General features: G+C 33.3%; 1 pseudogene; it reads left to right on the plus strand.

Annotated features, from left to right (window-relative positions):
• Positions 1–12,475: 12,475 nt before the first annotated feature.
• On the plus strand, positions 12,476–12,829 carry LOC107545889 (large ribosomal subunit protein eL22 pseudogene; annotated as a pseudogene).
• The last annotated feature ends 1,404 nt before the right edge of the window (positions 12,830–14,233 follow it).

Consider the following 14,233-nt stretch of genomic DNA (forward strand, 5'->3'; position numbering starts at 1 on the left):
ATCTGGAGTCCTTTTTCTATGTTAACAGAAAGACTCTCTAAAGAATACAATTACTTTTCATGACTGGATGATGGTTTTTAATATAACAGCAGTGCTTTACTAGAGAAGCAAATGGCTCAAAGAGAATTCCAGGCCACCTGCTTAAATGGCACCTTTTAATGTATAAACTTGATTTCTGAGTTTAGAGCCTTAAAATCTTCCTGCAAATTGAAACTATAATGCCTATTGCCTTCTCAAAACAGTTTGACATTTCTAAATTATATTCAATTATCACCAATGCCTAGGAAAAAATACAGTTAAGGTTTTATTTTAAGAAATTTGATTTTTTTTTTCTTTCTTGAAAAGAACTCAATTTGGAAAAAATCACCCCATTTCATTAAAAAAACACTACATTTGAAACAGTTTAGAGATTACATTTTTTACTTTTCATTTTATGCTAACATAGAATATATTTCTATGGGTAATGGTGGATAATGGATATAAAGATGATGAGATGAAGGGTTGTGAGATTGATCATTTCAGGGAGTAAACGAAAATTTAAGATACTGGATTTAGAGCACATTTTAGGTCTTGCTAATTATTTTAGCTCGATTGGAAGTTATATTTTCCTTGATTTTATTACATTAACATCATAATAGATTTTAGCATATCTGTTATGAGTACTGCCTCTGAAAACACCTAGCTGAGTACAAATTCCAGCTACCCTCACAAGAACATGAATGTTGGGACATTGATTAAGGCAAATGTGACTAAAATGCATTGTTCTCACTTGAAAATAGGAATGAATGGAAACTCAAGTGAGGACTAAAAGAGCAATGCACATAAGCAACATAGGTAAAGGATAGTTAGATGGTGAACAGGCTTTGGAAGTTAAATACAGAAATCTCATGAGAGACTGGCAAATTTATCTCCCATGGAGCCAATGATTTACATTCCAAAATGTAATGAACTTAGAGGTCTTCTCTTATGGCCAGCAGGCGTAAATGATTAATGCATCTTAATTGTGAACTTACAAATACTGATTAACAATTTTGGGGGAGATTTACCCTATAAAATTAGGCTTACAAGTGTGTGTATGTGTGGTATTTTATGCATGTTTATCTGTTTCTGTGTTTATGTATATATATACATATATATGGATATAACTGACACTTTAAAAAAAAAAAAACAACAGCCTTTATGAAACCAAATCAGTGGTTTCTTATTCCCTGTGCTTTTCCATGATAATGGAGAGTCGCAGCAGGAAATTAGAAGATAGTGAAAGAATAAAGGCAGGATTTTTTTTTTTAATATATCTTTATTGATTTCAGAGAGAGGAAGGGAGAGGGAGAGAGAGAGAAACATCAGTGATGAGAGAGTCATTTACCAGCTGCCTCCTGCATGCCCCCGACTGGGATCGAGCCCACAACCCAGGCATGTGCCCTGACCTGGAATAGAAAGAACCCCGATCGCCTGGATCCTAGGTCAACGCTCAACGGCTGAGCCACGCCCTGCTGGGCTAAAGGCAGGATTTTTAATCTTTCAGGTGCCTCTCAGAAAGGGCACAGGAGAAGTTTGTAACTATTGGGTGAGTTATGGCTCTCCTAAATGTTCCCAAATAATTTCCTCTGGATTATTCATAAAATGTTCCTACCCTCGCCCTAGCCAGTTTTGCTCAGCGGTTAGCACGTCAGACTGGGGACTAAAGGGTTCTGGGTTGGATCCTGGCCAAGGGCACACACCTCTGTTGCACGCTCCATCCCTCACCCCAATTGGGGCTTGTGCAGGAGGCAACCAATCAATGTGTCTCTCTCACATCGATGTTTCTATCTCTCTCTCTCCCACTCTCTGAAAAGTAACGGAAAACATATCCTCTGGTGAGGATTTAAAAAAAAATTCCTGCCCTTGTCATTTTAGGGCCCAGAGGTCAGTCATAACAGCTCTCCTGCCACCAACCTCTGGGGTTACAGCCCTGTCTTGGAACTACCCATGCCCACACTTTTGTAAGTTTCCTGTTTTAAATAAACTCTGCTCAACTGCCCTCCTTTCAAGAATCCAACTTACTTTTTTATTGGGACCCTAAGCAATGTAGCTACTGGTACTAGAAATGACCTGAAACATAGAGTAAGATTCTGGGCTTGTCTCCTTAAGAAAACAAATAAATTGTTTATAAATAACCAATACCTTATGATTTATAATTTATTTTCATATTTAATAAGGTTAAAAATCTATCATCAGTCTATCAAAATAATGTTTAGCCCTGGCCAGGTGGCTTAGTTAGTTAGAGCATCATCCATACACCAAAAGATTGTAGGTTCCTTTACCAGTCAGGGCACTTCCTCGGTTGCAGGTTCCATCTTCAGTCAGGGAGACAACTGATTGATGTTTCTCTCTCGCATCTCTCTCCCCACCCCTACACTTCCCCTCTCTCTAAAATAAATTAAACAAAAGCATATTTTGGGGTTGAGGATTAAAAATTTAATAATAGTAATGTTTATACTATGAAGCAACGAGCATTGGTTTGTGATTGATTGGCTTTTAAAAAGAGATAGTAACCCAGCCGTGTGGGCTCAGCGATAGAGCTTCGACCTAGGATCCAGGAGATCGGGGTTCCATCCGCAGTCAGGGCACATGCCTGGGTTGTGGGCTGCAGCCGATCAATGACTCTCTCATCATTGATGTTCCTCTCCCTCTCCCTTCCTCTCTCTGAAATCAATAAATACATATTTAAAAATAAATAAACAAGTAAAATAAAAATAAAAAGAGATGATCTCAGTTAAGAAACTACTTTTAAAAAATTAATTACTCACAAATCCCATCTCATTATGTTTGTCACCTAATGCATATTACTCTAAACAATATTTTTAAAATTCCTTAAGCCCTTGTTCCAACAAGGAAAACTATTAATAATGATTTAGTTTGCTTCTTTGTTCTCTATTAGCTTTATTTTTTTTCAAACTATTTCTGAATATAGATATGAGTAGTCTTTGAAAGGGGCTACCTTTATGGATTTTTCTCGGAATAATCTACTATAGACAGAGATCCTTAGAAATATAATGTAAAGCCACTGTTAGAAACTTATTTTCGGAATAGGGAGATGATTTTGAAGTAGTAGTTTTTTTGTTGTTTTTTTTCTGAGCTATATATATGTTATTTATTGACATTTAGAGAGAGAGAGGGGGGAAAGTGGGGGGGAGAGAAAGAAAGAAAAGCACAGACTTCTTGTTCCACCTATTCATGCACTCCTTCATTGGTTCATTCTCAGTGCCTTGACCCGTATCCAGGCAACCCTGGCATATCAGGACGATGCTCCAACCCACTGAGCTACCCGCCAGGGCAGAAGTAGTAGTTCTTAAAAGAAGAGATGATTCTGCTCTTAGAAAAATGGAAAATTGTTAGCCAGAGTCAACAGAGACATTCCACAAAGAATAAAAGGTGGAGAAATATGATCAGCATATATTTCTTGCAAAATAAAATATTTTAAATCTAGGAAAATTGCTCTCCAAGTATGATATACTACCGAGCATTTTGGTATTTTGCACATGTACACACGTAGAGCACTGCTTGGGTTATTATCTCTAAGTGCCTTGGCAGAATAAAGGGTTTTATGTTTGATGTGGAAAAAATAGTAAAGAGTGAAGGTGGATGCAATGATCTTGGGTGCAATTCATAAATACACTAGAAAAAGTGTTGTATCAAAAATAAATAGATTGAAAATAAAACACTTTATCTTAGAAAGGCATGTTTTCCCTTTGCTTTACCAGTATTGTTATAATATATTCAAAGAGAAAATGTTTTGTTCTGAAATCTTCCTCTGATACATTTGTAGATTCTGCTGATGCTAAGCAGAGGTTTTACCTTTCTCTTAGTGGAATTGGACTTGATGAAAACCTACCTCACTTATCTATAATTATACTTTAGAATAGCTGTCAACATTTCAAGGGAGAAAGAGAGAATAATTTTTTATGATGCCATCATTAGTAAGGTTGAATGATTCCACTGATTTATGGTTTTGATTAGGTTTATTTTGTAAACTGCTCTGTTTGCAACAAAATGCTCAGTAAAGAGATGATCTACTCTTTTCATTAAAATCCATATCTTTTAAAAAACTGTGATTTTATGCACTCACTGTTCCTTAACTTTGCCTTTAGGTTGCTGGTAACAGCTTACATGTGGGATAAACTGTGACACCAAAAATATGCCATGGTGTTGCTCTATTTTTTTTTAATAATCAGAAAAGTTATGCTCTTTTTATAATCACTGAGTTCCCATGCATTGTGGCTTTTACAAAGTAAAGTATTAATCACATATATAGAATATTAAGAATTTCATAAAAATTCAGTTTCTTTTAAAAAATGTATCTTTATTGATTTCAGAGAAAGGAAAGGAGAGGGAGAGAGAGAAAGAGAAACATCAATGATGAGAGAGTCATTGATCGGCTGCAGCCCGCAACCCTGGCATGTGCCCTGACTGGGAATCGAACCATGATCGCCTGGATTCTAGGTTGATGCTTAACCACTGAGCCACGCCCGGCCGGGCTAAAAGTTCAGTTTCTAAGTAGCTTATAAAAAGTTAATTATACTTGACAGGCATATGATAAATAACATTGGAATACTATATATATATGTACAGTGTATGTGTGTGTATATATATAAAGCACCTAAACAGGTACTTAAGATCACATCTTTACATTTACCATGAAATTTACTACTTAAGAAAAATAATTTTCAATAGATGATAATTAGATCAATATAAATATACATGTGTTGTAAGAAACTACAAGGATATGTAAAAATTTTAGGAAGATTTCTGGCTCTTTTACATGACTTTATAACTTTTTGTCACATGTATTTATATCACTTTTAACAACAGTAGTGGGATGAATTGTGATGCATTGTCAAAGCAAAGAACACCAAAGTTTGCTAGCAACAATGAGAAGCCTAAAAGAGGCAAAAACACAGTGTCCCCTAGAGCATTCGGAGGGAGCATGACCTTGCTGACAATTTGATTTCTGAATTCTTGCTTCCAGAAATGTAAGACAACAAATTTCTGCCATTTTAAGGCACCATATTTGTTATAATTTGTTATGGCTGTCCCAGAAAACTAATAATCATCACTATGAAGCTTGAAAATAAACATAGATAAATAATTACTTTTTGGAGAAAAACACCACATGCTATGTTAAGCAATGATTAATTTTACTCTGATAATTGAAATACAGAGGAAATTGTCACTAAAAGAACATATATATAGTATATATACTGTGTGTGCACATGTTTGTATATTAGAAAAGAGACATGATGAGTGAAATAATTCATGTACTTCATTTTTTTTTTTTTTGAACAACTGTTTGACTTGCAAAATAAAAAGCAGCATATAGGCATACATACAATTTTTTTTTTCATTTTTAACTTCTATTTAAATGTATTGATATTTACGGGCCAGTTATTAAAATTTTAAGCTTTGATTTTTCAATGCATACCCAATGATGCAAGGGTAGGTCCTGGTAAATACCTTTGGATGTGTTCGTACAGAAGCTATTAAACTAAGTAAATTCCTTGGAGTATTCAAATGAAATAGTGTAATAAAGGCTGTTGTAGAAAATTCCTCTTGTACAAATTGTATTATTTTTTTTAATCCTCACCTGAGTGTATGTTTTACTGATTTTAGAGAGAGGGTTAGAAAGGGGGGGGGGGGGGGAGAGAGAAAGAGAGAGGGATGCAGGGAGAGAGGGAGGGAGGGAGGGAGGGAGGGAGGGAGGGAGGGAGGGAGGGAGGTTGGCTGACTCCGCATGCGCCCTCCCTGGGGATCACGATCACACCCGACCGGAGGCAGGCGCCCTGCCCAGGAATCAAACCGACAGCATTTTGGTGGATGGGACGACGCTGCAGCCAACTGAGCCACACTGGCCAGGGCTCTCTTACACAATTTTTTTTTTTTTAAAAGCAAAGCTACTTACTCCACCGAAGTTCAGGTAAAGCCAAGTTTATTAGGCTGCCTCTTCATTTTCTGGAAGAATATAAGTCCTCTTTCATCTACCTCGCAATAGCAGGATTACACTTATTCTGGTGGGAACCATTCTTGTTCATTTTTATTTGCACGTCACATATTCAACTATTTAGATCATATTTGCCACTGTAATTTAACATCATAAAAACAGTTCACATCTTCATCAACATTAAATTCACACAAGCATATTATGTATAGTCTGTGCTTATTGTATGCTGCTGATTGAGTAAATAATAACGTTTACTTCTCCCTCCAGAATGAATACATATTCCCGATATTTCTTGTGACCAATGCTATATACACTTTATAACTGAACAAAAGTGATTAATAATGTGCACTAGGCATTAGAAAGGTTACTTTAACAAGTCATGTCTAAGTTTACTTAAGAAATACATGTGAATGTCTATATCATAATATTCATTTAGAATTTTCTAATTTGTTATTGGTTAGAATTGGGCCATGTTTCAAAAGTTATACATTTTTCAAGTCATATGTTTTCTTTCTCAAATTAATAATTAGGAAGACTACTTTTATTGAGGTTTGCAACATACAGAATGTTGTATAAATATACCTTGCTATTTATAAATATATCCCCTGTATAGTCATTACTTACCTCATAAACTGGTTGGCTTTTTCTAGCATTATGTATTTGGGGCAGGTTGTGTCAATTTGAGTGTTTTTAGTCTTTTAAGTAGTATTCAAAGAATATAGTTAACATTAATGTGAGCCAACAACATGACTTCATGTTTTGTTTTTTGTTTTGTTTTTAACTGGAATGCCAAAACCACAGTGGAATCTAAATAATAAAGAATACTGATTTCACTTTTTATGTTTTTCCTAGAACTGATGTGAAATAATTTATATTTCAGAATTCTGAACCTACAGATGCCAAACATGAATTATAAGTATATTTAATATTCAAAATAATTTGAATGAACTTGGCATTGCAAGGATGATTTGCCTCTACCTCTTATTGCCTTTTACTATGTGCATTTTAATGTCAATAGGAGTTTTGTAGAATTATAAGATGTTATAGTAGAAAAATATTATAAGTGCCTTTGCAGAAGTTTTTGTTTTTCTGTCTGGTTTGGACCAGCAAATTCCCTTACTTCAATAGCATTGTGAAAGTAGTGTGGCTAATTAGAGTTATCACCAAAGAAAAGTTCAATGTTTGTACATTTTATCTTGGGAAACTATGAGCAAAAATGAGGAAGGGAAGATCTAGTGGGATGATTCTAGTACCAGTAACATAATAAATTTATTGAATGGATTAAATAATGATAAATTATATGTTAAAGAAAATTCTGTGTTAAGCATCATACAAGTCAAGATATGTACGATGCTTATTGATAATGTAGAAATTTGATGGGGGAAAAAAACCAAGATTAATTCTTCTAATTCAGCAATTTATGCATTGATTTATAACATTTTAATACTTTTACTATTATTAGATGTAATTTGTTTGCAAAGCTTTGGAAGGTAAAATGAGATAGGATTTCTTCTGTTGGTTAGGATGTACTTTCTTTAATCCAAATCGGTACAGTTGTATGTAATTATCTTTATATTCATGTAATTCAATTACTGTGAATAGAAAAATCTGTGTCAAGTAGTTTTTCAAGTCAATATGCAGAAATATATTGAAACATATTTTGCATATGTGATTGTTAAACTCCTACCCAAGGAATTATTAATACATCCTGAGCAGCTGCTACTTCTTTTTTGAGGAAAGTATGAGAATAAAATTTGACATGTTGCAAGCTACATGATTCAATCTAATAAGGTTGATTAAGGCCTCAAAATGAGTCACTAATACCCAAATTAAGTAGATTATTAAAAGAGATATGAATATGTATGTTGAAATGTTAAATATATTTTCAAGATTTCAAAGACTTAAAATATCCTGAAAGCTGTCAATTTAAAAAATCCTACAGTATTGAAAATTCACTTAATAAAATATTTTATAATGTTGACAATTTATTTCCACTAAGCCTTTTACTGCAATTTCAAAACTATGATGTTACAACATTATTCAAACACTAGAGAAAACTAAATAAACATCAAAACAATCAATGTTCATTATTTTAAATTTAACTTTTAAAATTTAAGAATACAGAAAAATGTACCTTAGTTTTATTTCTAATGTCTATATATTTGACTTGAAGTTATATTATTCTTTAATTATTAGTAAAATATTGTGATTTCTAATTTTCTTTTCAAATTGAGTGTTAGAAATATGTAAGACATGTGTTATTTGTAAGATTAGCCATAAAATGTGTATATCGCCTGCATATTTTTAAAAATTTGAGCAATTCATTTAACATGAAAAATATCAGTATTTGCATTGCATAATTTTTAAATTACCTAGCTTTATTTTCAGTTCATAATTATTTTATATATTTCAAATATTTTTATGATTCATGTACTTTTCAATTGCCTGTCACACTGAGGAACAAAATTATGATTTTCACTGAAAAATTTTAGTATATTTGCCATTTTTTAAATTACTTTTGAAACTTTTTTTCTTAGTATTTTTCCTTTTGCATGAAGAGCGTTTCTTAATTTCTGCTTGCTTTGTCCCTGGTTAGTGATTACTAAAGAAAATCACAAATATTTGCTGACATATTTCACTGTTAATTATAGTTTCCTAATTGCAGACTTCCCTTCATAGATTGTTCTGGTGTCTAACGTGTCATGTAACAAAACTGCCACAGAACATAGTGGCTTAAATGGTTGGCTACTCACAGCCGGATATTTCTTTCTGAGATCCCTCATACACTTGCAGTGTGTTGTCAGCTGCACCTCAAGTCACCTGAAGGTACAGTTCAGCCTGATAGGCAAGATGCCTCTTCATTCACATGAGCTTGGCTGGCTGTAACTGTGACAGCTGGCCAGGGACCAGCCTCTGTCTGTCTGTCTCTTTCTCTTCTTCCTCCCCCTTCTCTCCCCCTCCCTCTTTCCTCAGTCTCCCTTCCTTTCCTCCCTCTGCTCTCTTCACCCTCCTTCTTTTATCCCCCCACCTCTCTATGCACAACTCACCCAAGCTGCTAGTATACATCCAGAGAAATGTTTGTTTCTTTTGCTGGTATTTTTGATGGTGACAAATAAAGAAGTACTAACACTTATTTTTGGCAGTCATCTGGCCAACAGTGGTTAGAAGATCTCATGGAAGATATAATTGTTCTAAACACATACTTTGTTTAAATTAAAATGCAAATATTCATTAACCATAGCTATATTTTTAAAATGGGATGTCATTCGGTGTTGCATATATCTATCCGTCCTTCCATCTTATTCTTCCTTCTACCATTCTGTTCTTTTCTACCTTCCAATCTATGTCATATCATTATTAAATTCTTTTTTTCTATTTGTAATATCTACATATGAAATTCTTGAAATAATGTTTTGCAATTTAACATAAGTATTCAGTTATTGATTCATAATCAAATGCAATAATCTTCAAATGCTTCTTTACATGTCAAATTATTTCAAATAATTTGCAATATCCCACCACTTCAAATAACAGCGATATGACTCAATTCTTACTTTCAGAAAGAAATTATCTGTTGCTCCCTTATGATCTTTACTTTTGTTGGCCTAAAGTATCACTGTTCTTCAATCTCACCACAAGTTCAGTTAGTGTTCCAGTTGAAAGCGACACCCTAGGCTGACTGGCAGAAATATTTATATTTGATATTTCTATTTATGACAAAGACCCTCAAATTTTTTCTTTATGTGGTTTAAAATCGGACTCAAAGCTCCATGAGGAAAGAAGATGGCTTTATAATTCTGCAAGGTTGCATACAACCAATATAATACTTTTAACAACATGCTGAATTTGAAGTTTTATTAATTCTTATCTGATAAAGCGCTTTTCTAATATTTCAATTATATTTACCTTAGTATAAAATTATAGGTTGATAGCATGCTTTGTTTTTCTTAGCATTTCAAGAAATAATTCAATTGTGTTTGACTTCTATTATTGCTACTAATATATCAGTTATCAGTCTAAATTTTGTTCTTAGGAACTCAGACTTTTTTCTCTCAGTACAGTTGTTTTTATGTTTTATTTTCCTTTGCTTTTTGTGTTTGAAGTCTCTCTATGACATATCTATGTATATATTTTTTAAATTATTCTCTCTTAAAATTCTTTGTGAAACATGATATTGTGATATTTATGCATAAATTCTGCCTAATTTATTTACTTATTATAATTTAATTTTAACATTCATTTAGGGCTTCTTATATCACATATCACACACTTCAAAATTTGTATTATCTTGTATTATTTCAACTCCCATTTAGCTGTTTTTGTCTAATATTTGTTCTTCATGCATTATTATTTTGTATAATTTTAATTGAACAAAATAATCCATTTTATTTGACTTAGTTTTTACTAAAGTTAGCTTTTTATATATTCAAAAAAGACCTTTAAAAAATCTTGAGCCAATAATTTTACTAGTAAATTCTTTTATGCTAAATTTAAAACTAAGTAGCCCTAGCCTGTTTTGCTCAGTGGTTAGAGCTTCGGCCCACAGACTGAAAGGTTGCCTGTTTGGTTCCCATCAAAGGAGTGTGCAGGAGGCAACCAATTGATGTCTCTCTCTCACATCGATGTCTCTCTCTTCTCTTCCACTCTCTCAAAGAAAAAAAAAGCAATGAAAAAATATCCTCAGGTGAAGATTAATAAAACAAAAATTATTTTGAAATTTAGTTGTAAAATACCTCTTTATTTAAAAAGAAAAGCATGGAGCCCAGGCGGGCGTGGCTCAGCGGTTGAGCGTTGACCTAGGATCCAGGCGATCGGGGTTCGATTCCCGGTCAGGGCACATGCCTGGGTTGTGGGCTCGATCAATGACTCTCTCATCATTGATGTTTCTATCCCCCTCTCTCCCTCTCCCTTCCTCTCTCTGAAATCAATAAAGATGTATTTAAAAAAATAAATTAAATAAAATAATAAAAAGAAAAGTATGGATATAAACATTAATTCTACTCAAAATATATATTCCAAAGAATCTAAGATTTCCAAAGAATCTAACATTTTCTTTCAGTAAAAGTCCAATTATTCAAAAATTTATCTGCCCTATAAGTTTGCAGGCCCCTGTACTAAGTTTAAACAAAATGCAATTCTACATGTTGCATTACTGTGATAATTTAATTAGAATCAAATAATTAAATATAATAAAATGTATATTTTCAAATTCATACAACTTCTAAAGGGTTCTTTAAAAAAGAAATGAGAAAAGGTTTTTAAACTAAATAATTTATTTTCACAGGATGAATTATTGCATTTTAGGTATTCAAAAGTGATAATTACCTCTTATAGTTTAAGGCATTAGAGTATATTTGTTTTGTGATGATTGATTTCATGAGTTTTTATATACTAATTATTTGCTTTAATATTCAGTTGAAAACACTAAGTAATAATGAAGTGACCCTAAAAAATAAATAAAATAAAGTGATCCTATATATAATGTAGTTTTCTTATAGTAGAAAGAAAATTTTAGAATTACAATGTGATTAAAAACAGACAGAACCCCAAAATTGTAGCAGTTAGTTCTTTTAACAGTGAAGAGGTCATTCTTGGAGAGCAAATAAAGAGGCACAGCAGGAGATAACTACAAAGACATAATATCTTGAAATCAGATTGATGTAAGCAACTCTTGATCACCCACAGGCACCCCAATTATCTAGAATTACTATACCAATTAAGCACCTGTCTTTACAGTTGAGTGTTATTGTGCTCAATTTGATAAGATGGAAAAGTCCCAATTAAGAGAACTCCCTAATTAAGCATGCTTTGTGCAGAACAGTCTGATTACTCCAAAAATATTATGATCCATTACTTATCTTTTTTTTTCAGTTAAGTAGCCATGTAATAATTTATCATAAATATTTTTAACAGTAAAGAAAAAATAACACTTGCAGAAATGGTCCATGTATAGCTAAATCCATTTCTATTACCACTAATCTACAAGTTGTTTTTATAACATTACATTCTCTGATAATTTTTGTTGTATTCATTTTGGACATTCCATACAACACTTTAATTTGCATTTATATTTTTAACCCCTTAAAAATCATAGGTAGCCATTATATTTTGTGTGACTTCTGTGGCGTTAATGCAATATTGTTCCTTTAGTACAGATTTCACTTCTGCCATATTTTACAACTTAATTAAAACTGGTTAGATAAATTGGTTAAAACTGAGATTTTAAATGGAAATCCATAGGGTTCTAATTATTTGGAAGAATACATGCATTGTTAACTGGAGTGAGATGTGTCTTTAGAAAGGAATGAAATTGTGTAAAGACTTGTTTCCAAGCTTCTTACCCCTATTGTATCCATAGAAACATACCTATTATATAATTATTTTTAAATTTAATGAGCTCTGGAAGAAAGGTTCAGAAGAGTATATTGCATAACACATCTCATCAAAACATGCTGGTTTAAAACACCAAAAACTCCCCTTTCTGCCTCTGTTGCCACCATGGCACCTGTGAAAAATCTTGTGGAGAATGAAAGGGGGAAAAAAGAAGCAGGTTCTGAAGTTTACCCTTGACTGCACCCCTCCTGCAGAAGATAGAATCGTGACTGCTGCCAATGTTGAGCAGTTTCTTTGCGAGAGAATCAAAGTTAAAGGGAAAGCTGGGGGTCTCCGTGAAGGCGTTGTAACAATTGAAAGGAGCAAGATTACTGGAACTTCTGAGGTGCCTTTTACCAAAAGGTATATAAAATATCTCACCAAAAAAGATTTGAAAAAGAATAATCTATGTGATTGATTGCAAGTAGTTGCTCACAGCAGAGATCTGAATTGCATTACATCCAGATTAACCAGGATTAAAGAAGAGAAAGATGAGGTTTAAAACTCATGTATCTGGAATATTTTTATGAATTTCTGAATAAAACTTGGGAGCCCCCAAAAAACCCAAAAACAAAAACAACACCAATAATTATTTATTGTCTTATACAGTTCCTGTGGGCTGGGAATTTTAGTGGTGGTTACGGGAGGTTCTGGACAGGGTTCTCCGTGAGACTGCAATAGGTGTCAGCGGGACCCCAGTCTCCTTAAGGCGTATGTGCACCTGGAGAATTCATTTCCACAGAAGTCACACAAGAATAACTTCTCACCTTGGTGCTGGTAGTTAGCTCAAAGCCTTATTTTTCCTATGTGTGGACTTTTTTATGAGGCTGAGCGTCATCTCAGCGTGGAAGCTAGTAATCACTAGAGCAAGAGATCCAAGTAACCAAACTGGACGTTTCAATGCTTCAATGACCTAGCCTCCTATTACATTGATCACATGGGGACAGCCAGCCCAGATGCAGTGTAGAAGACCCCACAGTGGCTTCACTGGGTAAGGCAAACATTATTTAAACTGTCTTGGAGGCTGGCTATCTCAGTAGTTTAATGTTGTCGGCCTAAATTCTTTTGTCAGATTTTCAAGGTTCAGTTTTCAATTCTGTCATTGATTGCATGACTTTCAACAACATACTTAACCTCCTTACCCCGATTTTTAAATATTTTAAATAAATAATATGAAGTAAGTTATATTGTATTTTTATGAGGATTTAATGAGATAATATTGAAAAAGTATTTTTTAAAGACCCTGAAATACAGTAAGTTTTCTATATATGCTTGTTATTGTTATTTTTGTGTTTACAATAATATCAAAAGTAAGGAATCTTTATGTGATTTTTTTTAGTGGTAAAAGCATAAAACTTGCCTGGACATCTCACATTCATATACTGTAGGACATCAACATAATTGTTGATTGAGTGTAAAAAAAAGCTATGAAATAAATTGTCTGTGATGAATAAGAGAAAAATACAGCAAAATGAATGATGTAATAAAGGGACACATTTTTATAAATAGAGAATCAAACCATAAAAGAAAGTTAAAGCTCATGATATTATTCCTGACTTAACAACCTTGTAGATTTAGCAAAACAAAAACAAAAAGATCTTCAAACTATATTTAGCAAAGCAAATATGTTATACAACCAATGTTATCATTTTCATCACCAACATATGCTTTGCCACCTTTGGAGTTCAACATGCATTATATATCATGAAAGAGATTTATGAATCAAAATATTAAAAGAGGTCTGAGCATGACGGAAAACATAAAATCGACGATTAATAAAACGAAACAAACCAAAGCAAAAGTTGGTGGTTAAATTTGTGGTTAAATTTAACACTCAGTTTTGAATGTCAAGTGAGGAGAGAAGGAATAGCAGAATTTGAAGTA

This window comes from Miniopterus natalensis, chromosome 2, assembly GCF_054644295.1.
Source record: "Miniopterus natalensis isolate mMinNat1 chromosome 2, mMinNat1.hap1, whole genome shotgun sequence".
In the NCBI taxonomy this organism is placed as follows: domain Eukaryota; kingdom Metazoa; phylum Chordata; class Mammalia; order Chiroptera; family Miniopteridae; genus Miniopterus; species Miniopterus natalensis.